Source organism: Panthera leo, chromosome B3 (genome assembly GCF_018350215.1).
Source record: "Panthera leo isolate Ple1 chromosome B3, P.leo_Ple1_pat1.1, whole genome shotgun sequence".
Lineage (NCBI taxonomy): Eukaryota > Metazoa > Chordata > Mammalia > Carnivora > Felidae > Panthera > Panthera leo.
Genome location: NC_056684.1, coordinates 30,168,110 through 30,187,480, shown reverse-complemented (window position 1 = coordinate 30,187,480; position 19,371 = coordinate 30,168,110). Strand labels below are relative to the sequence as shown.

Below are 19,371 nucleotides of genomic sequence, written 5' to 3'. Positions count from 1 at the left end.
TTACCATTAGTTTACTTAAGAAATATTTAAAGACCTACCATGTGTATGGGCAAAAAGAGAGGAACTCTGTTGATATCATCCCTGTTCCTACTGGCCCCAGTTTTAATAATGATATGCAGAATAGGATAATTACATGAGTGACTATGATTAAAAACAGAATGTAGTATACCTTTGTCATTTGCTTGGTCATGATTACTCATCATCTGTCACTTTATCTTACTGCATTCTCTGTATCTGAAACTGGCTTGGCAGTTTAGCTAGTTCCAGGACAGAAACCCAAGCGTGATCCTAGTCCCTTACTTTTCTCTAACTCTCCACATCCATTTGCTTACCATTTGGTAGCCTGTTTTCTTACCTTGTAAATATTTTTTATCCCATCTTATTTAATTCCTTTACTCCTCTACTAGTTCTGACCCTTAGAAATTTCTCTCATATACAACATTACAACCTTTCATATACAACATTACAATGCTAGTCCCAATGCCTCCAATTCATTCTCCTCACCCTACAGGCAAAGCAGTCTTTCTAAGAGGCAGATGAAATCTTGTTTCTCTCTTCAGTAAAATTACATGTTGGCTTTGCATTGTTTCGAGTATAAAGTTCAAAATTTTTCCTCTTGAAAGTCTTGCAGAGTCTCACCCTGCCTGGCTGTCCAGTGTTGTTTCATGGCAGTGTCCCCACACAAAACCACTCTGCAGGACACACCCCTGACTTCATTCCAAACATTTAACTAATTCTTCTTTAGTTTACTGTGTTCTTATTTATCTCAGAACATTTCCTCAGCCTGAAATTCTTGGTACTTCCAATGCCTTTTAACCTTAAAGACAGAGCTGGTCTTTCAGAAGACCTTCCCTAATTCTCACTATCATTCTCAAGGATCTCTATACTCAACCTCTGTTGTCACATAACTGGCTGTTATATTTTGTTGACCTTAACAATAAAACAGCCAGTTATTTTATCAGCAAAATGGGTTTATTCAGGAATAGCAGAAGAATTACAATTTGTGATATGGAAGTTATGACAAACCCTAGACAAGTCTGGATGTCCAAAGAGAGGAATGTTACTTTATAGAGAAAAGGAGGAAGTTGGGAGGGACTGCTTTGAAGGAAAGTCTGCGTATGTTCAGGGTGTTGACAGTTTCTCATTGGCTAAGTTGTGTTTTCTTACTGGCTGAGCTTGTTGCTGGGCAAGGAAAATTTTTCCACTTTCTGTTGAAGCAGCAAAATAGGTTTCTTGTTGGGAATGCAAAGTGTGTCTCTTCTTGTTGGGTTATAGTTAGTGACGAGTAATAGGAAGGAGAGCTCTTCCTTCTGGCCTCTAGACTCAATTTTATTTATTTATTTATTTTTTAAATTTTTTTTTCAACGTTTTTTTATTTATTTTTGGGACAGAGAGAGACAGAGCATGAACGGGGGAGGGACAGAGAGAGAGGGAGACACAGAATTGGAAACAGGCTCCAGGCTCCGAGCCATCAGCCCAGAGCCTGACGCGGGGCTCGAACTCACGGACCGCGAGATCGTGACCTGGCTGAAGTCAGACGCTTAACCGACTGCGCCACCCAGGCGCCCCTCTAGACTCAATTTTAAACGAAGTTTCCTTTATTCAGTTTCACAACTTGAAATACCTCTTGAATTCATATACTTTCCATCAACTTTACACTTTGTTCTAGACTGTCATCATTATGATGTATTTAAATGGTCCTTCTGCTTCTGCTTTGGCAACTTGTAAAGTACCTGCTTTACCCAGTATCCAGTGATCTTTTCAGACTCCACATCTGATCATTATGGCACTGTGTTTAAAAATCCTTCTTCTCTGGTTGACCAATGAGCTTAGGCTACAGACTAAATCCTAATGTGGCCTGTAGTGTACTGCATGCATTGGTTCCTGTGTGTCCACTTTTCTAGCCTCACTTGTTTTCTTTTGACTCTTTAAACATGCTCTGCTCCCTAGTATCTCTGGACTTTTGCACAGGTTTCTCCTGTCTGAAACATTTATCATGTAGATACCTTCAACTCTCAGCACTTCCTCAGGATATCCCCACCCAGAGCTATCTATAGCAGACTTTTTTGTTATAGGTTTCACTTATTCTGCATAAACTTGTGGAGTTGAGCAAGGTGGAGAGCATATAGTTGCATTTAATTTTCAAAAATGATTGTAGCTCCTATCTTTAAAAGTAGCTTTTCTGCATTCACTCCTCTGGAAAAGTTTCATTCCTTGTATACAAACTGCTCATTTCACTCATTCCGTTAGATTCTTGTCCTGTCTGGATTTCTTGATAAATTCCTTAAATAGAGGTCTTGTCAGCACCCTAGATTCTTTGGCTCTAAATCTTTTTTTACAGTGTAACCATTTTTCTCTCCCAATTTTTAGTTTTGTTTGTTTTGTTTGTCAATTTTTGGTACAGAACCCACAGAGAAAGTTAACAGTTGTTTACTTTGTTCAGAAAAGTTCTGAGTAATAGAAGCTGCACTTAAATGGGTACTCTGACCACACTAGGAACATAAGGGACTTTAAAAAGAGTGATTCAGGGTGAGCATTCTGTTCCTCACTTCCCTAACCCCCAGACTCAGACCTCACACTTAGAATTCTGTGTAATTTCATGATCTGCTGACAAATATCCAGAGTTAGTCCCGATTTTAAACATATAGTGCAAAGTCATAGACTCAAGAGTGGAAAGAGGCTTTAGAGGCCATTTAGTTTTAGTCTAGCCACCTCTCTATTCAGGGTTGTTTGTTCCTGAGTGTTCTGTGCCACCCACATGTAAGAGCTTGTCTTTCATACAGTGAACTCAAACCTGCCTCCTTAAAATTTTCATCCACTGGCTTTTAATTCTTAGCACTGTCTGTAGAATAACAACTTTTGTATGTAAAGACAGCCATCATGTCTTTTCTAGGTAGCTTTTCTCCAGGAAGAATAGTCTCAGTTCCTTCTATATCATGGCTTAAAGTTCTTTTACCATCTTCTTTGAATTTCTGCAATTTTGATTTTTGAATGTTTTGGATTATTTACCACTCTGTCCCTTTTTCTATTAGTGTAAATAATAAAGATGATTGCAAATGAAATAAGTTGATAGGTTTGATGGCAAATGCAAAATATACAAGAACAACTTAGTTGAGGGAACCTGTGAAATACAATTTGGTGTTTAGCTTACAGATCAGAAAAAGTTATTTATCCAGACTTTTTTGGATTAAATAGGGGGTGGAGACAGAGGACATTTGGGTAATAGAAGCTGGTATAGGGGATGATTTATCTGATGAATGACCACTTCCTTCATTTTATTACATCATTACATTTGCATATCACTATCATTTTCAATCTGTGATAAGCTGCTCAATTTCATAAATACAGTGTATCCAGCATTTTACCACTCAGGACATTACAGACTGTTATTTTTTTTTGGAGCTGTAAAGATGTTTATTCCCTTGCTGAAAAACACACATTTTATTATGAATTATAACTTGTGGCAGCCTTACAGGTCATTCCTCCTATCTGTGCAAAATTACGGATTTACCACTTGCTGCCTGAATTAAGAGAGTTAAAAGTGGTGGTGGCAGCTGAACTTCCTATGAACTGCAAAGCCCTGAGATAACTTGTCAGGGATGTCTAAGGTTTCTCTTTTAACTTTGCCTTTATCTTACCCTGGGAGAAAACCCACACAAATGAGAGAAGACACATTCATCTTTGGTAATGACACAGGAACTTGTGCTTTTCTGATCTTTTGCCACTCAAGTGCTGAATTAATATCAAGTGAAAATTATAAAATGACTTTTTATAATTGTTTTCAACGAAAATTGAAAAGGAGCATTGTCTGGATATTTATGGTTTTACCTGAACTCCAACATTTCAAATGGAATTGATCTCTTTCCAAAGGACAGCTTTTTCTGGGTGGTTTTCATTTTTATTTTTTTAAAGTTTATTTATTTACTTTGAGAGAGTGTGAGCGATAGAGCAGAACAGGGGCAGAGAGAGAGGGAGAGAGAGGATCCCAAGCAGGCTCCACACTGTCAGTGCAAAGCCCACATTGGGGCTCGAACTCATGAACCATGAGATCATGACCTGAGCTGAAGTCAGATGCTTTACTGATTGAGCCACCCAGGCGTCCCTTGATTTTTTTTTTAAAGATTTTATTTTTAATCTGTACACCCAACATATGGGGCTCAAACTTATAACCCTGAGATCGAGTCACATGCCCTACCAACTGAGCCAGCCAAGGTGCTCCTTGATAATTGTTTTTTAAATACTAAAACTTGTGCATGATGTCGTCTTGGTGACCAGCTTTGAACAGAAGTTTTAGTATTAATAGTATCTCCTCCAATAATTTAGCTTCTCTTCCTTCTTTCTCAGTCTAATATTTATTGAAAGGTGTAGGACCGGAAAAGGTCCTTACGTAACATAAGCAAGCATTTAATTAAGGAGTAATGCCTATGGTACTGGAGTATGTGAAGTGAAATAGAGGTGTTTAATCAGCCTCAAAAGCTATTTACTGCTTCGTAAACTTTAGTGCTCGGTGTCATAAATATTATTACTGTGCTAGGGTTTCAGAAAAGCAGTGAAATAGCAAAACTGATTTTTTTCTATAGTTAAAATATGGAAGGTTTTCTTCCTAACAGAATTGTGTAATGAAGCTAATAGTTTGGAAAAGCATACATACTTGAAATTCTTAACTGAAATGTCATCAGAAGGGACTTAAATACAAATGAGGGATATGTTGACAATAAAGCAAGGAGGAAAGGCTATCGCTGTTAAGGCTGAAGTTATGTTGAGGAATAAGTCACATGGTCACATACATTTGCCATGTATTTATTGAGCACTACTATGGGGCATGGGCTAATAGATGCTTTCCATCCATTATTTTTTTAATTATTATAGCAGCCCTGTAAACTAAGTTGGGTCTAGTTTTAGAATAAGGACACAGAAGCTCAGAGAAGTTGTCACACGGTTGTGTCTGATTACACTTCTACTCCCTCCGTTACTTCAAACTGCTTATCAAAAGAAAGCCTATATTTAAATAGTCATTTTTTTCAAATTCATTCTGCTGAATGCCCATTAGTATACTGGAAAAGTTAAGCTGTGCTATGTTACTTCTTAGATTTTTAACCTTTTATTTTTCCATATTCAACATTTATTAAGCAGCTAGTATATTCCTAACATTTAATAAGTATTATGAGGGTTGTAACCATATGTGAAGACCTTGTCTTCCCCCTTCAGAGTTTACAAACTGATAAATATTCCAGCCTTGTATACAAAAATTTTAAAGTACAATCAAGAGAGCAAGGTTCTTTTTTCCAGTATTTTGTGATTGTTGGCGAGACCCCTTCCAAATTATCCCCCTTCTGTTTAGGTAGGGAAGTGCACATAAAAGCTAAAATTCAATCCAATTGATGTATGTATGATCCAGTTTACAAGGACAACTAAGGAAGGAGTTCATAGTCTGGTTGAAATGCTTTGATAGAGGGGAAATCGTGTGCAATGAGAATCTACAAGAGGTAGTTAGCATAAGAACTCCTGAAGCAGGAAAGGTTTTATAGAAACATTGTCTTTGGAGCCAAAACAACAACAACAAAGAAAGCTGGCCAATACAGAATCCTTCCTTTAAAAAGGAAGGCTTTTGTTAGGATTCTAACATTTCATTAACCCAAATGTTAATTTTTTTTAAATTTTTTTTTTTAATATTTATTTATTTCTGAGACAGAGACAGAGCATGAGCAGGGGAGGGACAGAGAGAGAGGGAGACACAGAATACGAAGCGGGTTCCAGGCTCTGAGCTGTCAGCACAGAGCCCGACGCAGGGCTTGAACTCACAAACCGTGAGATCATGACCTGAGCCGAAGTCGGTCACTCAACTGACTGAGCCACCTAGGCACCCCAAATGTTAATTTTTTTGTGTGTGTACTATGTACTGTGTATGTACATAGTAATATGTACTATGATTTTGTAATCTTTTATACCAGTAATGTTTTCAAAAAGACCCTACATTCTTTATGAAAATGTCAGCAGTAGAAGTTAAAAAGTTTGGATTGTTGATGTTTGTATAAGAAAATTTGCTGATCATCGTGTCCAGTCCCCTCACTTTGCACACAAAGAATCCAAGGCCCAGATAAACTGTGAAGTGCTTAATGTCAAATACTTGTAAACATCAGACCTGGGACTTGGCTTGGATTATAGTCATGGTTTTGTCCTGTAGCTAAAGCTCTAGTTGAAAAATGCATGAGGTTAGTGATGGTTTAATAATAAGAAATAATTTATATTTCCTTTTATTGTTTTTCTTCATTGGCATTGGGAGAGAAGTGATTGAAGAAATGTGAAGTAATGGAAGTATCCTAGATGGAATGTGGATGATAATTTATTTAGGTAAAGCATGGGGAAGCTTTACTTCAGAAAGTTCAGCTTTCTAAAGTGGAGTCACTTAATTTCGGAAGGTGTTTATGTACATGCCATCTTTATAATGTATAAAATAGTGTGAAGATAGCAAATTTAATAAAAAGCCTGAGTGTATGAGGTAATAGTGGCAATAGAAATTGTAAGCTCAGATTTATTCATACATTCTTCTCTTAACTGGCCTTTTAACTGAAGTGAAATTGATGGGAAAAGCATGAAGTTATGGAGAGTTTGCAATAGGGATGCCTTTGGTTGACTGTGATTACTATAATGTATTTCAACCTTGAAACTGAGCCCTGGATGACAAAGGAAGGCAGCTTAGACATAAGAAAATGCCAGAGAGACAAAATAACCTTCAGCTAGTCTATAAAAGAATGATTAAGCAGTTCAAAATGTAAATGCCATATTCTATCATACAGCCATTTCTGGGGATCTGAAATGATCATAACTCTTCTTTTTCTGGATCCAGAAATGCAATTCTATTCTGAATGGCATAAGAAAGTATTTGGGGCCTATTGTCAGCCTTTTTCTAGTTGCTTTACCCAGGAGATAATGTGTGCAAAAGCCAAATAATTTTTGAAGAACAATGTAAATGATGTGAAAGCAAAGGATAAAAGGTATCCTCAGAATTTCCATGGTTAAGTCCAACGAAGGGTTTAGACTTGGAGTGTTTAAGAAGTCTTACTGATTACATCATTCATTCCTTTAAAGTCTTACTGACTAATTACCCTTCTTTCACCTTAAAATACTTGAAAGAAATCCAAGACCAAAAAGAGAAAATGGCTAAACAAAAATGTGCATGTTGACTGCCATTACAATTTACCATATGTACTAATCTTTGCTAGTGAGAATAACCTACAGTGTATATAAAATGAAGATGTTAGATTAGATTATTTCTAAGTCCTTTCTTGTTCTAAAATCCTAACCAAGACTCTGTTGCATTATTCTAAGTCCTATCCATTCTCCTTTGTATTACATCCTATCAATCGGATTAATTTCCAGAAGACCCTACATTAATTATTTACTCCTTTGTCATTTAGTGGATCCTCATTAAATATATAATTGAGTACAAATTCTGGGCCTATCTTTCCTACCCATTTTTATGAATCTTCTGGCCAACACTGTTTATTTAATACTCTTCAGCTCTCCTGTGTGCACTCTAAATTGTTCCATGCCCCTATTAAAACTTTGTCAAGTGACTTAATTTCTCTGGAGTTGTTTCCTCACCCTTATAGGAAGGATAATGGATTTAATGACCCTTATACTTTTATGATTTCTAATTTACATATATTTTTCAGTAATTGCTATTTTATCATTATAATAACACTTTACAGTGATAAGTGCAGGAATTACTATACACATGTACAAATAAGCACCAAGTCCAAGTAGGTTAGGTGATTTGTATGACAGTTGTTCTCAAACTTGGTAGTGTCAGAAAAAATCCCATTTAAAAAGTATCCCCCAAAATGAAATGCTTAAGGTATAGATCTAAGAAAATAAATGTAGATCTATAAGTGGAAAACTATAAAACAGTGATTTTAAAAAGTCAAAAAAGATCTATATAAATGAGATATTCTGTGTTCATGGATTGGAATACCCAATATTGTTAAAGCCTCAGTTTTTTCCAGTTTATGTACAGACTCAACACGGTCCCAGTCAAAATCCCAGTAAGCTATTTTGTGGCTATCATCATACTAAATCTAAAGTTTGTATGGGAAACAAAAGACTTAGTAAGGTCAATGCAATACTGAAAATGAACAAAGAAAATGAACAGTTAGAGTACTCACACCACCTGATTTCAAGACTTAATGTAAAGGGTACAGTAATCAAGACACAGTGGTATTGGCAAAAGAATAAACACATAAATTAACAGGATGGAGAGTCCACACAATAAATAAACAAAATAAATCCACACAAATATAGTCAACTGGTCTTTGACAAAAAAGCAAAGACAGTTCAATGGAGAAATGATAGTCTTTTCAATCAATGATGCAACAAGTGAACATTTGCAAGAAGTGAACCTAGGCATAGGCCTTATGATTTATACAACAATTAATGCAAAGTGGATCGTTGGCCTAATTTAAAATGTAAAACTATATTGAAGAACATATAGGAGAAAATTGATATGAATCTTGGGTTTGGCAGTGAGTTTTAAAATACATTAGTAATGTGATCCATGCAAGAAAAAAATGGGTGAAGTTGGGCTTAGTTGAAATTGAAAACTTCCTCTCAGGGGCGCCTGGGTGGCGCAGTCGGTTAAGCGTCCGACTTCAGCCAGGTCACGATCTCACGGTCCGTGAGTTCGAGCCCCGCGTCAGGCTCTGGGCTGATGGCTCGGAGCCTGGAGCCTGTTTCCGATTCTGTGTCTCCCTCTCTCTCTGTCCCTCCCCCGTTCATGCTCTGTCTCTCTCTGTCCCAAAAATAAAATAAACGTTGAAAAAAAAAAATTTAAAAAAAAAAAAAAAAAGAAAACTTCCTCTCAATGCAAGACACTGTTGAGAGAATAAAAAGACAAGCCACAGTTGGGGAGAAAATATTTGCAAAACACATATGATAAAGGACTTGTATCCAAAATATGTAGAAAACTCTTAAAACTCAGCAATAAACAAATCAACTCAATCAAAAAATGGACAAAAAATTTGAAGAGACCCTTCATCAAAGAAGATATATAGATGGCAAGTAAGCATATAAAAAGTTAAAACAATAATGAGATACCATTACATACTATTAGAATGGCTAAAATTCCAAACACTGACAAAAGCAAATTTTGACAAGGATGTGGAGGAATGGTAATTTTCATTCCTTGCTGGTGAGAGTGCAAAATAGTATGGCTAATTGTTGCCTGCAAAGCTAAATGTGGTCTCACCATGTAAATCAGCAAACACCTTCCTAAGTAGTCACACAACTAATTTGAAAACTTACAACCAAACCTGCATGCAAACGTTTATAGTAGCTTTGTTCATAATCTCCCCTGCTAAACCAGAAGCAGCCAAGATATCCTTCAGTAGGTTGAATGAATAAACTTTGGTACATCCATAAGTGGAATATTATTCGGTGATAAAAAAGAACTATCAAATCATGAAAAGATATAGATGAACCTTAAATGCATACTGCTGAGTTAAAGAAGTCAGTCTGAAAATTCTACATACTGTGTAAGTCCCATTATATGACATTCTGGAAAAGGCAAAAATAAGAGTCAGTTAAAGGATAAGTAGTTGCCAGAAGCCAAGGGGAGTAACAAGTTGTGGGGAAGGTTGGTTAGGTGAAACGCAGGGGCTTTTTTAGGATAGTGAAAGTATTTTGTATAATACTGTAATGATGAATATAGGACATTAAGTATTTGTTAAAATCTGTGGAACTTTATAGCAGAAAGAGTGGATATTAATATATACTAATTTTAAAAACCTCATTTAGGAAGTCAGGGATCTCAGAGTAGAATGTAAAGTGTGACAAAAGAATGTAAATGTATTACAAATATATTAATGTCACTGAAGAGGGTGTAAGAATGAGGTACTGATCTAAGTAATTTTGGAAATGAGTAGAATCTGTAAGACTAAAAGGCAAAAGGAACTGTATATGTAAACACTGTACTCTCTTACAGGGGGACAGGGTATATGGGTTAACAATTCTGCAGCTGCTATATATGTTTCTGCTATTGTAGTGGGGTTACAGTAAGCAAGGGGAAGAAGCTAATATGATCCATGTGATAATGGACTGGAGTTGGAGACTTAGTATGACCTCATGTTTAGCTTAATATAGATGTAGGTGATTGCATATAAAAATGTTTATAGATAGGGGCGCCTGGGTGGCTTGGTCGGTTAAGCGTCCGACTTCAGCTCAGGTCATGATCTCACGGTCCGTGGGTTCGAGCCCCGCGTCGGGCTCTGTGCTGACAGCTCAGAGCCTGGAGCCTGTTTCAGATTCTATGTCTCCCTCTCTCTCTCTGCCCCTCCCCTGTTCATGCTCTGTCTCTCTCTGTCTCAAAAGTAAATAAATGTTAAAAAAAAAAATTAAAAAAAAATGTTTATAGATAATGTGTATATACACAGGTTAGTAAACGTAGTTATATTACTCTGTCAGCTGAGAGGGTCTAGAAGCAATGAAACCCCAGTAGCAATGACCACACCTTGTGCCCAGATCTTGGTTTCTAATACCATTATCCTCTAAGAGGAATGAAAGTTTCTTGGAGAAGTGACTAATTCTTGTGTTGGGGCAGGAAATATATAGGGTGAGCCCAGAGCATCTTGTAGTGCCGAAAACTAACAAAGTGCTTTAAATACACACACACACACACACACACACACATACACACACGGTAACAGGAGTATGCTATAGGGATAGAAGAGCTAACTAAAAGATCTCCCAACATGCAAAACTGGAACACTGTGAGCAATAAAATAAATAAAATAGTGTTGGGTTAAAAGCCAAAATATAAAGAAATATTCATATATCCATACTGATATAAACAAACAATTGATGTTGACCCCAAGGGAGAATAGGCACATCTCCCATGCAGAAGAATTTCAGTACTTTATTTAGATACTCCACCTGCAAGGAAGTGTAACTCCCCACCTCTCAAGTTGAACTGTTGATAGTGACTTTTCTCCAAAGAGTACAATATCATGGAAAAACCTGACAAACACTGCCTCATGCCAGGTTATCAAGGTCACCATCAATAGTGATAAGTCATGTTGATAAGTTGTATCCTTGATAGGATAAAAATGATACTTTACCTGTGCTGTTTTCCTCCCTCCAACACATTATCCCAGTCTAATCATGAGAAATCAAATCACAATTCTCTGAAATATCTGACCAGTAATCTTTAAAACTGTCAAGGTCATTGTAGTAGGTTAAATGGTAATATCCCCCCAAAAGTATGCCCATGTCCTAACCTCCAGAACCTCTCTCTCTTGGACAGAGTCTTTGCAGATGTATTTAAGTTAAGAATCTTGAGAGATCATCCTGGATTATCAGATTATCTGGATTATTTAGTAGGCTCTAAATCCAATGACATGTCCCTCATAAAACAGAGAAGGCACAGACACAGAAGAGACAGAAGCAGAGACTGGAGTGATGTACCTGTAAGCCAAGGGATGCCTATGGCCACCAGAAGCTGGAGGAGACAAGGAATGGTTCTAAGACTTTTCAGAGAGTGTGGCCCTACTGAGATCTTGATTTTAGAGTTTATGACTCCTAAAACTGAAAGAGAATAAACCTCTGGTTTCCAGGATAGTTAACATACCTGTAACTGTTATACCAGTTTCAGGTGTACATTATAGTGATTCATCAACTCTGCATTACTCAGTGCTCATTATGATAACTGTGCTTTAATCCCCTTTACCTGTTTCACCCATCCCCACCCTCCCCTCCCCTCAGGTAACTATCAGTTTGTTCTTTACAGTTAAGACTCTCTTTTTTGGTTAGTTTCTTTTATTCTTCATTCATTTGTTTTGTTTCTTAAATTCTACATGAGTGAAATCATACAGTATTTGTCTCTCTCTGATATATTTCACTTAGCATTATACCCTCTAGATCTATCCATGTTGTTGCAAATGGCAAGATCTCATTCTTTTTTATGACCAAGTAGTATTCCAGTGTGTGTGTGTGTGTGTGTGTGTGTGTGTGTGTGCGCGCGCGCACCTCCCGCCCCCCCCCCCCCCCCCCATCTTTATCCATATATCTGTGGATGGACACTTGGGTTGCTTCCATATCTTGGCTGTTGTAAATAGTGTTGCAATAAACATAGGTGTGCATATATATTTTTGAATTCGTGTTTTCATTTTCTTTGGGTAAATACCCAGTGGTGGAGTTACTGGGTCACATGGTAAATTCCTGTTTTGTTTTGTTTTTTAATTTTATTTTTCATGTTTATTTATTTATTTTTGAGAGAGAGAGCATGAGCAGGGGAGGGGCAGAGAGAGAGGGAGAGAGAGAATCCCAAGCAGGTGGACATCGCCAGCACAGAGCCCAATGCGGGACTCTATATCATGAATCGTGCGATCATGACCTGAACTGAAATCAAGACTCATCTGGACGCTCAACCAACTGAGCCACCTGGGTGCCCCTTTGGGATTTTTTTAAAAGACCTTAAGTTTGTCTAATTGGTTACAGCAGCTACAGTAAATTAATACATTCATCAAAGACAAGGAAGCTCTGAGAAACTGTCACAAGCAAGAATAGCTTAACAATACTTAATTACTAAGTGTAGTATGATATTCTGGATGGGATCCTCACACAGAAATTGGACATTGGAGGAAAACTGAGGATATCTGAATAAAGTATGAACTTTCTTTAATAATAATTTATTTGTATTGGTTCATTAGTTGTGACAAATGAGGGCAGGGGGGAAGAGAAAAAAAGTGTGACAATGTATCACACTAATACAAGCTGTTAAGGGAAATTGGGTGTGGGATACATAGGAACTCGAGCTATCCTCACAGTTTGTGTACACATCTAAAACTGTTACAAAATAAAAGAGATAGTAAAAAAGAAAGAAAAGGAAAAGGTACCTTTTCTAGGAATAAAATGACCTCAGAATATCCACCCCCAGAGCAAGTGTTTCCTAACTTTTGCAACTATGTTTTGGGGGAGGTTTGTCTATTTTACAGGTCTCCTCTGTTCCTTAAGCAGTGTGTAGTCAGCCTTGCTGTTCAAGGCAGATAAGCCGTTGGGGAAACAGATGTATTCAGGTACAGAGGAAATCAGGGCAAGTCACAACACATTCTAAACAAAGTAGCACTTTGGCTTTCTTACTGCTTTCTTTGCTCCCTGAGTAATTCAGCCCAGAAATCATAGGATGGGGCCTAGAAACATAGGTGCCTGTGCTAGGACTCCTTGGAGAAATGGCTGATTCTAGGGCTGGGGTAGAGAAAGAAAAGGACAAGATATGCTGGAAACAAGAAAATAAGGAATCGCTCAAAGAGGTATTACATCTAAAGGATACAGAAGTGACCTTGAAGGAGCAAGCACTCACTGGCCAATTTTTGAACAGTTTGAACATCAAATAATACTCATTATCAAATTATAGCCCACTGAATAAAATAGGAATTCATGAGTTTGCAGTGACATAATAAATGAATGGAGAGAAGAAAAGGAAGAATGGAATTAGAAAAATCAGTTTGGGAACCAGTGTAGTTATCCATGGGTAATCAGTTATCCATGAAATATCAGTAGATGCCAAAACTAATGGGTGAAAATTTAATAAGGAATGTTGTTTATGTAGTCTCAAAATGTCTCCTCACAAAGTATCTATTACTTACAAAGGAAAGAAAAGGAACTTCACAGTAGGAAACCTGGCAGATTCTAACTTTAATCGGGTGATGAAAGCTAATGTTAATAGTAATGGGACAAAATAAAATCAAGCACTGCCTGATAGGATGCAGTGTGAGGACCAGGGCATCATTTCTATGATTCATCTACCAAAATCTATGTAACCTAAATCTAATCTTGAGGAAACAAACAGAGAATCCCAAATTGAGAGATTTTTTAGAAGATACCTGGCCTGTAACTTACAAAATTTTAAAGATCATGAAAGTAAAGGAAAAACTTGATAACTAACTGTTTCAGGGTTAAAGAGATTACAGAAACATGACAATTAAATGCAACCCATGATACTAGATCTGTTCCTTTTGCTACAAAAGACATTAGTGAGATGACTGGTGAAACTTAAATAGGGCATAGAGATTACCTGGTATCATTGTTGATTTGTTGATTTTGACGATTGTATCATGGTTATTTGGGAGAATGTCTTTATTAAAGGAATTACAAACCTAAGTTTTCAGGGATGATGGGACATAATGTCAGCAATTTACTCTCAAATGATTAAAAAAAAGATTCTTCATACTATTCTTGAACTTTACTGTAAGTTTGAAATTATGTTTAAGATTATCTTTAAAATTTTTAAATAAAAGACACTATGGGGGTGAGAGGATGAGAGGGAGAATGTATTCAGAATAGCTCTGATCAACTAAAGATCCCCAGACCTTGAGGAAAATTGAATACATTAAAGGGAAAGACTAAGATCAAATATTAATGCTAGGAGAAAGAGTTCATGGAAAGAATTTTTTCATAATGAAAAAATAATCTTGTAAATAATCTTGGAAACTTTGTATTGAGTGCATTTTGGTATTAATGTTTTCCTTGACTTGCCTCATTGCCAAAGGTGGGAGTGGAAGTTCAGCTCCTTGCTGGGTCATGCTGGGGCGGGGGGGAGGGGGGAATGGGTAGGGAAAGAAAGGAAAAGAAGTGCCAACTGTTACCACTTTGTATCGTCTTGTCCTGCCTAAGTGCTGCCGGGAAGGGTTGACATTTAGCTCCCTGTGGGCCCTGCTAACACCAGAGAAGCACATAGGAGGGACTGTTTTTAGAGGTATGGAAAGAACATTGACTGAGGAGAAACTACCAATAATGAGGAAAAGGGTGAATCTTATGATAGAATTTAGACTATACCATTCTGCTATCCTAGGCTATGATCCTTGACCTCTTAAGGCATGTGGTCTCCTTATACTTTTTGAATTAAGAATTTTTGAAAGGATAATTTTAAAGGACCAGTCAACCCATTGTATTCCACCCAGCAATCAGTATCTAAGTAAGAAATATGATAAGGGAGTTATTGGGTCTTCTCAAAGTTGGAGTTAACATATCAAAGAATGGAAGCTGTAAGACTGTTTCTTCATTAATAAATTCGGTCAAAGGGCAGATTTATGGTTGTGATCAACCTGAAATAACTGTGTTTTTTAATTTCAAAAAAATTGCTGAAAATGACTGTTGTCTCCTATGTTGCTGGTTACATATATGACCATTACTAAACCAACAATACAGCTTTGGTCTGTATTAGTCTAGTTTAAAATTGAAGATAGCTAGAATCTTCAACAATTACAGTAGTACAGTTGTTAAACTATTTTAAAATGGCTGAGTTTTCTTCATTTAAAAGTTGAAACGTAACAATAAGACTAACATCTACCTCTTTGAAAACGATGTGACAAAGAGTACCTTAACATTTTTTTAATACAGTGCTATGTTCTTTGGATGATGGAAGAATTGATTAAAGTACCTGGGGCGTCTGAGTAGCTCAGTGGGTTAAGTGTCTGACTCTTGATTTCGGCTCAGGTCATGATCTCAAGGTTTGTGGGATCGAGCACTACCTGTGACTGCACAGAGCCTGGTTGGGATTCTTTCTCTCCCTTCCTCTTTCTCTTTCTCTCTCTCTCTCTCTCTCAAAATAAATAAACGTTTAAAAAAAGGAATTGATTAAAGTACCTGTAATACATTAGTTTCAATAAATATTTGATGTGAAATGAATGTTGAATAATCCTAAAAAGATTGGAAACTATTGGCATTAATTTCTCTTTGAGTGAGAAGTAAATGTCTTGCCTATATTACTCAATTCCTGTTCTCTACTTAATAGAGAATTTGGGATGTAATGTAAATGAAAGCTACCCGTGTTAATCTTGGATCCAAATCACACAGTAAGGAGGAAACCTAATCATTAAATAGCAAAATCAGTTTCATTTTCTTTGCTGCAGTTTAAAAAATGTAGCATACATTGCATAGCTGCAGTGATCACTGCCCACTTTTATTATTCATTTATTTAAAAAAAATTTTAGTGTTTATTCATTTCTTGAGAGAGAGAGAGAGAGAGAGAGAGAGAGAGAGAGAGAGGCGGAGAGAGAGGGAGATACAGAATCCAAAGCAGGCTCCAGGTTCTGAGCTGTCAGCACAGAGGCTGATGTGGGGCTCAAACCCACAAGCTGTGAGATCATGACCTGAGCTGAAGCCGAAGTCACACACTTAACCAACTGAGCCACCCAGGTGCCCCAGTCACTACCCACTTTTAAAAGGGACTCTTGAAATCTATTACCATTTGAAAAACTCAGATACTAAATCCACTATGCTGCCAGTAGCTGGGGGCGAACTGAGAGTGACTGACATGGTACATTGCCTAGTATAATTCATAGGAGAAATCCTTTTCAGCTCATAGATTTTTAAAAATATTGTTAAGTCCTGTGGCTGGCAGAAAAATAGAAAATTCTGCCTGTTTTTAGCAGAATTCCTCCTTTGCAACCAATTTTCTTTTTATTCAAGCTATCTTCTCCCAACTCCACCCAAAGCCAAGATTGGTACATCTGAAGTTCTAAAATCTGAATTCTTTGCTTTGGCCCATACAGATGTACAGATGTCTTGGTTATAGGAAATGAGAGTTATGTCATGTTCTGATTTCCTGTAGGAGCTGAAATATAGCAAAGTACGACAGTGTGCAATGTATGAAGAAGAATATGGCAGATAAGTTTTTGTTTTCCAAGAAAAGACTTCTTTATCTTAAGAGGTCAATCATCAAAGTACTCAAAGGAAAAGAGGCAGCAAGTACTCTTCTGCTAAATTTTGTGCTAGGATTCTTTGTGATTTTCAGCTAGGTGACCTACTTTAAATATTCTGCGATTGTCCCAGTTTGTGATTAAGATATTGGTAAACAAAAGTTGTGCAAAACTTATGAGGACATCTGTATAATCTATCAAATTTTGTTTTTATTTAAAGGCATAGTTGAGAAAAAGAGGGTAACCTTTAATCATTAAATATTAATAAATCAGCAACTCTAGGGTTTTAAAAAAATTTTTTTAATTGAAGGACCATTTTTTCCTTTAATCATCTTAATTCAATCCATTTGTTTTCCTTACAAATAATAATTACCTGAAACAGCACAGAAAGAAAATAAGGGCCAGGAATACAGGGCATATTTTGGGAGGATATCACCATTCAACCTACTGCAATTGCTTTGTTGCACTTTGCAGATAACTACGTTTTTTACAAATTGAAGGTTTGTGACACCTTGCATTAAGCAAGTCCATCGGTGCCATTTTTCCAACAGCATTTGTTCACTTCCTGTCTCTGTGTCACATTTTATTTATTCTTGCAATATTTCGAACTTTTTCATTATTATATTTGTTATGGTGATCTGTGATCAGTGGTTACAACTTGTTGAAACTTCAGATCATGGTTAGCCTTTTCTAGCAATAAGGTATTATTTGTTTTTAGACATAATGCCATTGCACACTTAATAGACTATATAGTATTGGGTAAACCTAACTTTTTTATGCACTGGGAAACCAAAAAAGTCACTTGACTTGCTTTTTTGTGATATTTATTGTGGTGGTCAGAACCAAACCCACGTTATTTCCGAAGTATGCCTGTAATTGAAATTTGGGGTATACTTAGTTTTGTCAATGCCGTTGGCTATAGTGATACCCACAAATATTTATCTGTTGTAATTCAAAAAGCATGGATTCTTAGAATCCAGTGAATTTTGTAAAGCAGTAGCACTGGTACCTTTGAGGTAAAAACCTAGTCCATTCCTTTTTTTTTCATCCTATCCTCAGATTTCATGTGCCTACAGATTTTGTTTTTAAAATTAAATTTAATTGTTTTTAAACAAGTTTATTTAAACAACAAGGTACTTGACTTGAAGGGAAAACTATCTAGGATTCTGCTCAGGTTATGATCTCATGGTTCATGAGATTGAGCCTGACATCAGGCTCTGCGCTGACAGCATGGAGCCTGCTTCAGATTCTCTTCTCCTCTCTCAAAATAAATAAATAAACTTAAAAAAAAATATTGTCCTACATGTAACATGTACAAAAAAGTTATAAAATTGTCCTTGGTTTCATAACAGCAAATGAAATAAATTAAAATTCTCCAATAAAACAAGGTACAGAATGATTTTATGTTCTTTTATTGTTAAAGAGTAAGAGCAAAATAACTGGAATATAAAGATAAGAGATGAATGAGCATGCCGCTAATGGAGAAAGGAGGTATTTTCACAGGACCAGTATTTTCCCTTATCCTATCTCCATTTGATGTTACTCAAAACATACCATTGGCCATTTAGTTAAAAACACGCAGTATGCTTGTGCACATACACAGTTACTTTATGTACAGTAAGGAAATGGGGAAGGGGAAAATGAAAGAATAGAGAAAACTATACTAGGATGTGGTGGAACCAAATTGCGATTTTCTTTTTTTTTTTTTAATTTTTATGTTTATTTATTTTTTAATTTTTTTTTAACGTTTATTTATTTTTGAGACAGAGAGAGACAGAGCATGAACAGGGGAGGGTCAGAGAGAGAGGGAGACACAGAATCGGAAGAAGGCTCCAGGCTCTGAGCCATCAGCCCAGAGCCCGACGTGGGGCTTGAACTCACGGACCATGAGATTGTGACCTGAGCTGAAGTCGGACCCTTAACCGACTGAGCCACCCAGGCGCCCCATATGTTTATTTTTGAGAAAGAGAGAGACAGAGTGATAGCGGGGGAAGAGCAGAGAGAGATGTTTATTTTTGAGAAAGAGAGAGACAGAGTGATAGCGGGGGAAGAGCAGAGAGAGAGGGAGACACAGAATCTGAAGCAGGCTCCAGGCTCTGAGCTGTCAGCACAGAGCGCAACGTGGGGCTCAAACCCACTAACTGTGAGATCCTGACCTGAGCCAAAGTCAGAGGCTTAACCAACTGAACCACCCAGGTACCCTTCAAATTGCAGTTTTCTAATGGAGAATGTCTTCTTGGTCTGGAGGAACAGAGTTCTGGAGTAAAGTAGCAGGTTCCCTTTTTTGTAGATGCCTCCTGTCTGCTGCTGGAACACACCAATTGTATCTTCATCCTCCATTTACAACAGTGTAGGTGTGTTTGTTTTGTTGATTGGCTGCCCATCAGATCAGAATCTGATCTGCCTCAATGACACACCCTGTTGTTTACAATAGGTTTTCATTAGTTTACTAAGTGGTATATGCCTCTTAATCTTACACTGTGCCACACAACCATCCTGCCCCATCACCTTCAAATATGATCGTTGTTCTCAGTCTTGACTCTTTCCTTGGGCTTTTTGTCAGCCATGGCAAGTACCAGAGTCTCCCCAACTGCTGCTTCACAAAAGAGGTACCGGGTCCACACCAAGAGCATACAAGCAGCACCACAAGAGTGGCAGAAGGAGGCAGCTGCGGTGGAGC

At 37.2% G+C, this 19,371-nt stretch overlaps 1 protein-coding gene across 14 annotated transcripts in view; it reads left to right on the top strand.

Moving 5' to 3' along the window:
* PEAK1 (pseudopodium enriched atypical kinase 1) overlaps nt 1–19,371 on the top strand; it is a 370,979-nt gene that overhangs the window by 151,555 nt on the left and 200,053 nt on the right. The gene's annotated exons all lie outside the window — the stretch shown is intronic.